This window comes from Equus asinus, chromosome 13, assembly GCF_041296235.1.
Source record: "Equus asinus isolate D_3611 breed Donkey chromosome 13, EquAss-T2T_v2, whole genome shotgun sequence".
Taxonomy (NCBI): domain Eukaryota; kingdom Metazoa; phylum Chordata; class Mammalia; order Perissodactyla; family Equidae; genus Equus; species Equus asinus.
Window position 1 is genome coordinate 47,085,758 of NC_091802.1, and position 12,467 is coordinate 47,098,224.

General features: G+C 40.7%; 1 protein-coding gene across 10 annotated transcripts in view; it reads right to left on the minus strand.

The window, feature by feature from the left end:
* TEX2 (testis expressed 2) overlaps positions 1–12,467 on the minus strand; it is a 103,778-nt gene that overhangs the window by 42,629 nt on the left and 48,682 nt on the right. The window lies entirely within an intron of this gene.

Below are 12,467 nucleotides of genomic sequence, written 5' to 3' on the forward strand. Positions count from 1 at the left end.
GAAGTAATTTGGTATGCTTTTTATAACTGAAAACCTGGATTTGGGGGGAGAATAATAATGTCCATTATCCTAAATAAAAGTTTCTTTTCCTGTTTTAAAACTAACAAGCAAATCAGGACATTCACAAGTTTTGTTAACGTAAACAGAGCAAGTCTCTGGGCCTGACCTCCTCTGCAGGTGGGTAATCCTACACAGTCTGGCCCTCTTAAATTAGCCAAACATGTCCTCTTCTCAGCCCACCTGCAAACAATCTTTCAAATTTCAGAGCATATTAACTCATGTTACCATTCCAGGACTCAGAGGACCCCTACCACTCACTGAAATCACACAGTAGAGCAGATGATTGAGAATTAGGCATTAAATCATAGATATGATCAACAATATGTCAAAATTCAAAGATATATAGTAACTTAAATGAATAAAATTGTGCTCTAGGTTCCCTCCATCAACATAAATGTATACATTGATTTTTAAAAACAGCAAATATACTGGTGTACACACCACACACAAAAGCAGAACACACGAGAAAACTGTGCTAAAGCTAACCTCATAGCTGTAATCAATATTCATCATTTAACACTCTGCCTGCCCTACAGTGATTTTTCAGATGAGTGGCCCAGACCTCTTTAAAAGAAGTTCTCTAGGGAATTTTACTCCATATCTTCCCACTCCTCTCATTTTGTAAATGTCTTTGTACTGAGCAGAGAAGTACTAAAGATCACTACACTGAAGGCAGGATTGTCATTCTTTTCGAGGAATAGCCATTTCCATGGTGAGTCCCTGAGTCTCACACTAAAGTCCTGAATTGAGAGCCTCTGCAAATAAGGAATCCTCAGAATTCTGTTATTCATTTATCAAAAACATGTGTTGAATCTATTTATGTATCAAGTAATGTGTCAGGAGCTGATACAAAGATGAAAAAAGGGAAAGGATTCTTGACCAAAGGGTGCTCCAAAACCGGCAGGGAAGAATTAGGTCTTCATTTTGCCACCCTACAACCCCACTAGGGTAACCATGAGAGAAAAGTCATCACAAAGAGTACCCTGAATGTGTTATGGAAGTAAAAACAGACAAACACTTCTTTGTCATGGGAGGTATGTGTGAAATTTAGAAACCAATTAGACAGATTTATATACCTCAGTATATTTTTTGCATGAGCTAGGAGTACCTCCTCCCCTCCCAATGAGTCACTTGTATCTATTCAAAAATGCTGAATGAGTATGCAGTGGCGATGCAAAGAGGGTGTGATCTACATGTCTGTAAAGAAACAGCAAGGCTCAGAGCAATGAAGTGAAAAAAGGGACAAGGGATACAGAGCACAGTGGGGCCTGAGGCGGTCTGTATTTTCAGAGCATCAGTTTGGGTGGCTTTATTTTGCTAAGTGTAGAACTAAGTACATTTTTAGGTGGATAGCTTTTTGTCTTTTTCCTTAGTCTGATATTAGGATGAAGTGCATCCATTGATTTTCCAATGTTTAACCAGTCTTGCATTCTTAGGAAAATTATACATAAGTCATGATGTACTGAAGTTGGATCATACCAGCTCATGAAAGCTGACTCTACACATCTCTTCTCAACTCCGTGTTTAGTGACTTCATATTGATAGATTCTAATTGGCCATGGTGGGAGTTTTTACACATGGAGATCAGTCAACAGTACAGAGGGCTCCCCAACCCCACTCCAGAAAGCCAGTTTACCAGCACAATACTATTATCCTTTTTATATACACTGCTGAATTTGACTTGCTATTACTTTGCTAATTTGTCCCTATAAGTTCATGAGGGAAACTGGTCTACAGTTTTCTTGCTATATCTTTCGATATTAGCTAGCCTCATAAAATGAGTTGGGCAGTGATCCTCCTCCTCCTTTCTGGAAGAGTGTGCATAGAATTAATATTTCTTCCTTAAAGGTTTGGTAAATATGCCAATGAAGCCATCTAGGCCTGGAGTTATCATTGTTGAAAGGTTTTAAACTATGAATTCAATTTCTTTAATTGCTATTGGACTACTCAGGTCATCTATTTCTTCTTGAGTGAGCTTTGGTAGTTTGTGTCTTCCAAGGAATTTTTGTCTATTTCCTCTAACTTGTCCAATTTCTGGGCATAATGTCATTTGCAAGATTTCCCTATTGTTCTCCTAATGTCTGCAGAGTCTGCAGTGATACCCTCTTTCAGTCCTGATACTGGCAATTCGTGCTGCTCTCAAACCTTTCTTCTTTTCTAATAAAAGCATTTAACGCTATTAGTTTCCCTCTAAGCATTGTGTCAGCTGCAATTTTTGATACACTGTATTTTCAATTTCATTTGACTGAAATTATTTTCTATGTTCCCTTGTGACTATCTTTGGACCCATGGACTAATTACAGGTGTGTTAATTTCCAAATATTTGGGAATTTTCCAGATATCTTTCCATTGCTGATTTCTAGTTTAATTCTATTATCGTCAGAAAACATGCTTTGTATAATTTCAGTTCTTTTAAATTTGTTAAGGTTTGTTTTATGGCCCAGAATATGGTCTATCTGGTGAATGTTACACGTACACTATAAAAAATATGCATTCTGCTTTTGTCAGATGGAATTTTCTATAAATGTATTTGTCTCTTTAAACAATGTTTGTCTAAAATGTTTTAAACAAAGATTTTCACCAAAGATCTCCTGGCATATAATACACAGTTTTCTTTTTATCCAATTTGGTTACATAAAATACTTTCTTACATATAACACATTTAGCAGGCCTAAACTTCTAAAGGCAAATAGATTAATAAAGAACTTGAAGCAGATCTGATTTTTCTGGGCTGCTTCAGAGCCATGCTCAAGGGCAGGTTGTATTTTCTTGCAGAGCTACTAAAACCAAGAAGAATCCATGGAGGGAGGGAAGGAAGGGCTGGTACTTAAGAACTTCTTAGGGTCAGGGAATGACTATGAGATTAAAATAGCAACTTGCCATCAGTGTCATTTACGAGCCCTTTGGCTCTTCTTGAGTCATTTCACTCTGACTGTACATCTCCTGGCTAGAGTAAAGCTACCTGAGGAAACAGAGCATGTGTGGTATCTCTGTGGGTCCCCATCATAACATCTTAGCTGAGATGCTCAACATTTAATGACTGTTTTGAATTAAAATAATCATAATTTGATATGACAAACATTTCTGCAACAATATCGCCATATAAAAGATTCTCCATCAGTTTCCAACTACGTAAGGTTATTAGTAGACATGTAAAAAAGTCAAAAGAATTAACATGGTACTGGAATTTTGGACAATATACCCAGCATTACAGTTATCATCTAGTCACCACCAGACTAGAAAGGCTCAAGGGAAAAAAAGACAGGCATTATGTTACGAAGTTACTCTCAAGTAGCAGGACAGTCTCTGTGAAACAAAGTACTGCAAGCTATAGAGATTTTTCCCTTTCGAAACCCCTGAGACAAAACAGGTTAATTATCTGATTTATGAATAAGAGAAATTTAGGAGTAAAAGGTTGTTTCTCTCCAATTGCTTTCATTTTGTCTTTCTTTAGTCAGCAAATGCAGAACTGTCGAAAGAAGCAATGTCCAATGGAAATATGTGAGCCAAAATTTTAAATTGTATAGGAGCCCTATTAAAAAAGAAAAAAGCAGGTGAAATTAATTTAATGTATTTTATTTAACTCAATATACCCAAAATATTATCATTTCAACATGTAATAAATATTAAAGATCACTAGGTATTTTACATCCTTTGTTTTGAACTAAGTCTTCAAAATCCACTGTGTATTTTACACTTAGAGCACATCTCAGCTCCAACTAGCTACACTTCAAGCACTGAATGGCCACACATGCATGGCTGGTGGCTACTGTATGAGCGCACAGCCGATTCTGGGGTTCTGGCTTTTCAGACCTAGACACCTAGCTGAACCAGAATGGTCAAAATCCGCCTCTCTCCTCTTGCTGACACTTGCAACGCGTAGTTTTATGTTGTGTTTTACTAGGTGCTTTACATAATTAAAGGAGAGAAGATAATCTAAGGAATCTCCAGATGAACATTCTACTTTATAAATTCAAAATCCTTTTAAAAAGCTAACATGCAATATTAAAAACTCAGGAATAAGGATAAAAGTAATCAGGTAAAAGGCTAAAGTTTTTATTTTTTAATTTTTTTCCATTTTTTATTTATTTATTTATTTATTTTTGAGGAAGATTAGCCCTGAACTAACTACTGCCAATCCTCCTCTTTTTGCTGAGGAAGACTGGCCCTGAGCTAACATCCGTGCCCATCTTCCTCTACGTTATATGTGGGACGCCCAACACATCATGGCGTGCCAAGTGGTCCCATGTCTGCACCTGAGATCCGAACCGTTGAACCTCGGGCCGCTGAAGCGGAGCGTGTGCACTTAACTGCTGCGCCACCAGGCCGGCCCCAAAAGGGTAAGGTTTTAAAAAAATTCCTAAAGTTCTATAAGAACATTAAAAGATAATCTACAAACAAAGTTACATCAAGTTTTTAGCCTATTCCTCTGGTTTTTAATAGAAAAGACGACAAGACACACAGGCACGCGTGTTGGGATACAAGTCCCGCATCAGCTCACCTGTTCACAAGACCACTTGGAGAAGAGCCACGCTTCTGCACTACTCTATCAGGCTGCTACTCAGTTATTGCTCCTAATACAATTCTTGTACCCGCTTAACAAGAGCAACCATTTCCACAGTGCTTCGGGGATTCAGCTCTCAGCCACAAAGCCAGGCTCCCGCCCCAGCAGCCCAAGGAACCACCTGAGTGGGAGAGCCAGCCCTGACAGAGTTCTTGCTGGGCTGCAGCCGTTGTCCTCCCACAGGGCCACAGATCTGAGATGAGGTGTTGTTGTCCTTCTTTGCTAGCAGCTCTGACAGATATAGGTCACCCTCTACCACTCACCAAACTGCAAGAATATTAGAACAACCTGATTCCGAGGATGTGAGGGACAGAAGAGAGTTTCAAGTCCTGCACAGTTCAAAACCACAAAGGTGCGAGGCGGGGTCGACCTAGGAAGAGAATCTAGGACATGCCTTCCCCGGGGAGAGCGCTGAGGGGCTCCAACATCCCTTCTTCTGGTTTGGGGCTGGCTCCATCCTCCTCCCAACCCCCCCTCCTAGCCGCTGTGCTCCAAACACAAGGGCACCTGTGGTTTCTCCTTCTCTTTTATCTTCAGCTTTCCTCCTTCCTGCACTACCATTTTCTTTTCTTTGTGTTAAAGATGTATCAGAGGCTAAAGTCCACAGCTGCCAAAAAACAAACAAATACAACTGACAAATCAGGATTTGAAGTGGTTTTTAAAAATTTTTTAAACTTTTTATTTTTCCTTCTTCTCCTCAAAGCCCCCCGGTACGTAGTTGTGTATTTTTAGTTGTGGGTCCTTCCAGTTGTGGCATGTGGGATGCCACCTCAGCATGGCTTGATGAGCAGTGCCATGTCTGCGCCCAGGATTCAAACCAGCAAAACCCTGGGCCACCGAAGTGGAGCTGAAGGGGCCCGCCTGGTGGCACAGCGGTTAAGATTGCACGTTCTGCTTCTCGGCGGCCTGGGGTTCGCTGGTTTGGATCCTGGGTGTGGACATGGCACCAACTGGCACACCACGCTGTGGCGGGCATCCCACATATAAAGTAGAGGAGGATGGGCAGGGATGTTAGCTCAGGGTGTCTTCCCCAGCAATAAGAGGAGGATTGGCAGGAGTTAGCTCAGGGCTAATCTTCCTCAAAAAAAAAAAAAAAATAAAATAAAATAAAGTAGAGCTGAAGCAGAGTGGGTGAACTAACCACTCGGCCACGGGCCGGCCCCCACAAATGAGGAATCGAATCGCATGACTATTGTGAACAATCATTTGTTAGCTTAAGCAGGGCCCAATCCTTGATCATACCTGATCCCGGAAGACTGCTGGTCAAAAGACATGCACTGACACCAGCCCACACACATTAGCAGAAGGGCTAGGAGTCTCACACGCTTGGGTTCCAGTACTGGCTTCACTACTTCCTGCCAAGCTGGGTGATGCTTATCCTTAGACCCTCGGTTTTCTCACCTGTAAAGGGTTCAGGATGGCTTACTTCCCAGCTTCATGTCTCCCTGGTCCCCACCTCACACTCTGCTCAAGCCATAACTTTCTCCATGCTAACAGTGCTTTACTGAGGTTTAATTTCCACATGGGAAAAGGAACAAATCTTACACATATGACTTTTAAAATATTAATATTCATATTTATAATAATAGGTTACACTTAAGCTCACATTATGATCCAGACACCTCAGGCGTTTATCTCCTGTATTTCTGCCAATTCCCTAGAATTTTACAGGTGAGGAAAGTGGTGAGGGAGGTTAAGTGATTGACCTTGAGAGCGGTTAAAAAAAAAAAAAGTGGTCTAGAGAGTGGCAAATATGAGACTTCAAGATCTTGAGACTTCTCAAGATCTTAAGAGTAAAAAAAGTTAAAGTTTTTCAGGACAGAAATTGAATTAGCTACTTCTTATCCAGAGCAGAGAGAGGCATTGTGACCGGAGTCCAGGTTTCCTGACTCCCATGTAGAGCTCTTTCCAGAACATTACAAGCTTTGATAGGAAACCCTGAGAGACTGCAGGGACTGATAACTGACTCCACATCAGTCAGGCATCCAGGATGCAGACTGGCCTTTGGGAGGCTCACGAGATGAGCCACGCATGACTCTCCTCAAGTCCCGCTGATTCTGCCTCCCAATATACCCCTACTGACCCAAATCCAGGCTGCCCTTGCAGAAAGCAATTGCCCAGTGCAAACCCTAACTGCCCTTTGATACCAATCAGCCAGTTTTTCTCAGGGCATGACAAACTCTCTGGATTAAGCTGCACATGGAATTTCCAGACCTTAGTGGTCAACTATCAAATCTTGAAAGCAGCACAGCAACTCCAAGGCCTTCGGCCTGTTCCCCATATAGAGCCCGACTGTCTACTGCTCAGCTGTTCCAAAACTCTTAACCCTGATTTCTTACCAAGTAAGATATTTCTCCAATTTTATTTTGTTATGGGACATGGGAGTGGGTGTAAAGAGATATAGCATATAGTTAGCAACTCATTCCATTTTAACAGCTCAACTAAAAGACTCAGAGATGCTCTCAACCCACACTAAAGCAACCCAGACAAGTCTCATTTCTTTCTGAAGCTGCAACTGTTAAAATGGAGACAGTGCACGCTGCTGGGGGACAATAACCACAGTCAGCCAGGCTGCAGCTGGCTGGCCCACAGACTGGTCCTGTGATCCCGTCTGTAAAAGGTCAGGGGTTTCTCTCCAATTCTCTGCTGGATTTAGAAACCATGTCTGGCTGAAAGTACAAACCGCAATCTGTAAAGGGACTCATTTAATACTTAGAAAGATTAAAAGCTACAATTAACCTTTTGCAACATAATAAAGTCTGGAAGAACTATTATTGTGCTCACTTTCAGTTACACTGTCAATCAGGAGGTCAAGGCCAATGCTCTCTTGGTTAGCTTGATGCTGAGCTGACCAGAGAAAAGCACCAGCCATCTGACCAAGGAAGTGATGGGGCTTTCTCTACCTTCAGCGCGTGGGGTGCGTGGGCTGACACCCTGATGTCACGTGGCTGTGCTGGCATTTGAGGCTGCCTGTCACTCAGATACCCTGCCTCATTCATCTAGTCTATCAGGGAAGGAGCAAATCCTTTTTTTTTTGAGGAAGATTAGCCCTGAGCTAACATCTGCTGCCAATCCTCCTCTTTTTGCTGAGGAAGACTGGCCCTGAGCTAACATCCATGCCCATCTTCCTCTACTTTATATGTGGGATGCCTGCCACAGCATGGCTTGCTGAGCAGTACCATGCCCGCACCCGGGATTGGAACCAGCGAACCCCGGGCCGCCAAAGCAGAACGTGCGCACTTAACCGCTGCATCACCAGCTGGCCCGGTAAATCCTAAACGTAAGAACAGAGTCAGGACCGGAGGCCCCTGCTGCTGAAAGTCATCTCTGAAGCATACAAAAACGTGATTACTTTTCTTTTGTCCTCAAAACTAAAACATAAGCAGTATTTTCTCTTTGCCAGGCTTAAACCCTTTTTGGTGTATTAACGGTTTAGAACTGGAGTCATCAGTTAAAACACAGTATCATAGATCATGGATTTTGGAATATAGCAGGAACAGTCCACTAAACTTTACAGCACTTTAGATACAAATTTGATTTCACCCATCAAAGACAAACAGACCTACAGACATAGAGAATTCATATTATGAATGACAGCCTCAAGCAAATAGTTAACATTCAAAATAAAGGCTGCTTGAAGACAGCATCATGAATATACAAAAAAATCCCTTCAGGGAGGGAAGCACCAGTATCAATACTATCCACACCCTCCAACTGCCTGCTTCAAGGTCACCTTCCCAGCAGCGTCACAGAAGCACTGGAGTCAGGGGTAAAGCCACAGACTCTGCTTGGAAAAATCACCTTTATTCCAGTTTTTGCTATCATTCAGGGTAGCATCTCCCCAATTCAGGTATATGCCTTGGCAGAAAGTAACAGAGGTAGGAGACAACAAGCATTCAAATTAGAAAAATAAGATGATTTCAGATGAACCACTGAAAAAAATCAAAGTTTGATTTATGTTAATATACGATAAACATTAAATCATATTAACAAGTGTTGAAATAAGACAATAAACAGATTAGTAAGCAAATAAATCAGTAGCCTCCAAACTTTTTAGATCACATATCCTATCAGTTAAAAAAATTTTTTGAATAAATACCCACAATATATACATTTACTTATAAATTATATACATGTTCTAATGTAATACAGCTTTTATAAAAAGTAAAGAAATAAAGAGCAAAAGATGAAATAATTAGCCTTTTTGCTAACTTGTAGCTTTTCCTTTCTGATAGCTTTGTACTATCTTCAGCTGATATCTCAAGGCATGATATGTACACTTTGGGTGAGGCTCATCGTTAATGATAACGATGTAAATCCATATTTCAAATAGTCTTGTCGATAATTTCCAAGGATTTTGGCCAAAGGTCAACATATGGTCATCTGTATGTTAAATATTAACAAGGCTTATTTACTTTCTTAGATAGAAAGAGTAAAAATATACACAAATAGAAACTTTAATATTTTCTTCTCGGCTAGTATCTTCAGCAACCTTTAGGAGACCACTTAAAGAAGCACCAGAATGAAACAGAGTTCACAACAGCTGCCAGGGCACCAACACCACACATGTTCATGCCCTGGGGCCATCTTGCTTACAATCTCCTTGTCTTTGGGGGTATGGGAAATCTTTTCTTAAAGGCTAGTTATTGTACGATAAAAACAATCTTCAATGGATTTAGTTCTTTCCTTATACATTACGTATAAAATTTAGAGGTGAAAAGATACCTAGCACTGATTATTTTCTTCATGGTTAACACCTTACTCTTCTAAAAAACATGACTTGAGAAATCTCACACCCATAATGCCCACAGGCTCTCCCCTCACTCTATAAATGACACCTGGAACAAAAACAGAAGATGGTCCTCTAATACCTTGCTGGAATTCAGGATGCATTCTCCCAAGGAAACGATGCTATAAACTGTAGTTACACATAGGTAGATCAGAATTACAGTTCAGTCATGCTGAAAGTTAGTAAGTTAAGTGGAAAACTGGCAAAGTGTTGAAAATTGCTGAAGCTGGGTGTTGGGTACATGAGGGTTCAATACTATTCTCTCCACTTTTGTGTATACTTGAAATTTTCTATAATAAAAAGTTAAAAAACAAAAGATCCAAAAAAAAAATATCATTCTGGGGTCACCTACATTGTTAACCATTGTTCCTATGGAATTCAGGAAGCATTTTCCCACACAGTCGCCTCTCCAACCAACTTCAAAACATGGGGTACCTGCTTGTAAATGAATGCCTGCACTGAAACACCTTACCTGACAAGCTTCTTTAGCAACAAGGGCACTGGGAAATAGCCATGTTTATAAAAGCCATACATAAAAACTCAAATGACCCATGAGAGGGGCAGGATATTTTCAGTTAAGTATAATGTAGAAAGAATTGCTTTTTTATTTCTTGTACTCATTATACTGAGGGTTATAAGAGACCAACGAAAAGCAACCCGTCCTTTTTGGCTGTATGTAATGAGGCTGTTTCTCCTTAAGATTTGCTTACCCTAATTTCTTAAAAGAAAGAACTGCATGAAACTGAGATTAAATTTAGAAGTTAGAATTTCTTCTCAAACTGATAATGTTCTCCCTACAAAATTATTCTTTTATATATCAAAACCAAAGCCTGTATTTAGGGAATGCAATTATTTTAAAAACCTATCCTTCTATTAAATATCTAAATGTGACATGATCTAAGGAAAGAAGGTTCTCCAAAATTAATTTCTATCAGTCTTGCGATGGTGTAAATGTAATTTTAGTTATCCTTCTAGGCCATATCTTTTAAAAAGAGACAGATCATCACTCTGGAAACCAACATCCTACTGCTGTGTTCTGCAGGTGGTTTATAAGTCTGAAATAAAGAATTTACTCATGAATAGAATTCAAAACTACATGAGTCATACACTCAAACATAAACCCAAGAACCTTTTGGAATCTTCGGGAAGCTTCTCATTACAGACATGTAGAAATGTTAGTGTGCAGGAATGGCACTGAATTAAATATACTCCTGGTCAAGTGACAAGTACATTTTTGGAGAAAGAAGAACATCCAACTTGCTCAAGAATGCTCAGCAAAAACAAACGTCCCAAGTGCAATATGCTGACTCTTAGTGCCTCATTCTCCCCATGCCCAAAGTCATTCTTTCCCAGGGCCACCAGCTCAAGGTACCTAGCTTGTCACCCAAAATAAAACCCCCAGAAGGTTACCACCCAGGGGTGGTGCTTGCAATAATGCCCTTGGACTCTGCAGCACACATGAGGCTCTGCCTTGAGCTAACTTACCCAGACGGCCATGCTTTAAGTCACGTTAGCTTCTAACATTTTGGTCTTCCCCTGGCTTTCATTCATTCACTTCCCTTTGTGTTGACAACCTGTGGCAACCTTTCTCCTATTTGCCGCTTTGCATCAGCTATGAATTCCCACACATTAAGAACAAGCAGGCTTTGGAGGAGTTCTAAGAGTTCTTTGTGATAGCTCTTTGGCCTCACAAAGGTTTTGACCGCTTTTATTCCAGACAGTAGAGCTGCTGATCAGCAGGGTTCAGAGTGGAAGATGGTGGAGTACCACGAGGCCTAACCAACCGCACACCAGTCGCTAAGAATAGCTACTACTTGGCTGCAAATTAATCTTTTTGGCTCACCATCCCACATACTCATCCCTGGTGCAGCATCATTTTTAAATAGTGTCTGCAGTGTGGATGGAATAATAAAATCACCCAGATAAAGTACAGAAAAATTTTACTTTTCTCCTACTTTTCCTTGTCATGTGAAGTCACATTGAAGAAAAATTGCCATGCTCCTTGAATTATTTACGAAGCCAATAAAGGAACCAGATTCTTGGTCCAGGTGGCAGGGACTTCCTGGACCCATCAATGAGAACTTCTATGGCTCAGAAGTTTAAAAACACATGGTCTCCTAAAACAGTCCTAGAGCACAAACTCCCTGCCTGACTGGTTCACGGGGCTCCCAGACAGCATCTACTTAGGGCATGACGTACGGAGGATCACCGTCAAGGGGCTGGGCCTCTGCACGAGGGATCTTTATCACAAGCAGGTTTTATAGCCTCCTATATCAGTGAAGTTTTTAAAAAGTTTCCCTACCTGCCCTCAAGAATTACATCATCATATCCTCTATAAAAATCAACTAAATAGCATGACATGCATGGAAAATAACTCAAGCCAGCTGACTAATCCTCCAAATCAAGCTATTTTCAAAAAGCGGCCCTTTCAACTCAAACTAGAAACAGGTTCACAGACCTGTTTTATAAAGAAACCAAGGCCCATCTCCTACATGACTTTAAAGCCATAAATCTGGAGGCAGAGTGGAAATCTAGAACTCGCCATTATCCCCATTTCTCCAATGCTCTTTTTGGCATAAGCCATTCTTTACTCCTTTTGAATTCAGGAGGGCAGCGCTGTAGGAACACTGGTTAAGAGGTGAGCAGACACTGCCAGACGATTTCTAATCAACAAACACCAAGTTTCAAATCCTGTCAAAGATGTACCATCTTAGCTTTTTCATTGCTTTGGGAAAAGAAAAAACTCTCCATAAGCTGAACTTTGCAGTAATTATTTTTTTGTCTTCTTAAAAGATCACTCCTATCAACCTCTGACTAAACTTTTTTTTTTTCTTTTTGCTGAGGAAGACTAGCCCTGAGCTAACATCTGTGCCTATCTTCCTCTTCTTTATATGTGGGACACGTGCCACAGTATGACTGACAAGCAGTGCGTAGGTCTGCACCTGGGGTCCGAACCAGCGAACCCCAGGCTGCTGAAGCGGAATGTGCAAATTTAACCGTTGCCCCACTGGGCTGGCCCCTAAACTTTTTTTTTTTAAAGCAAGTATCAGGAAT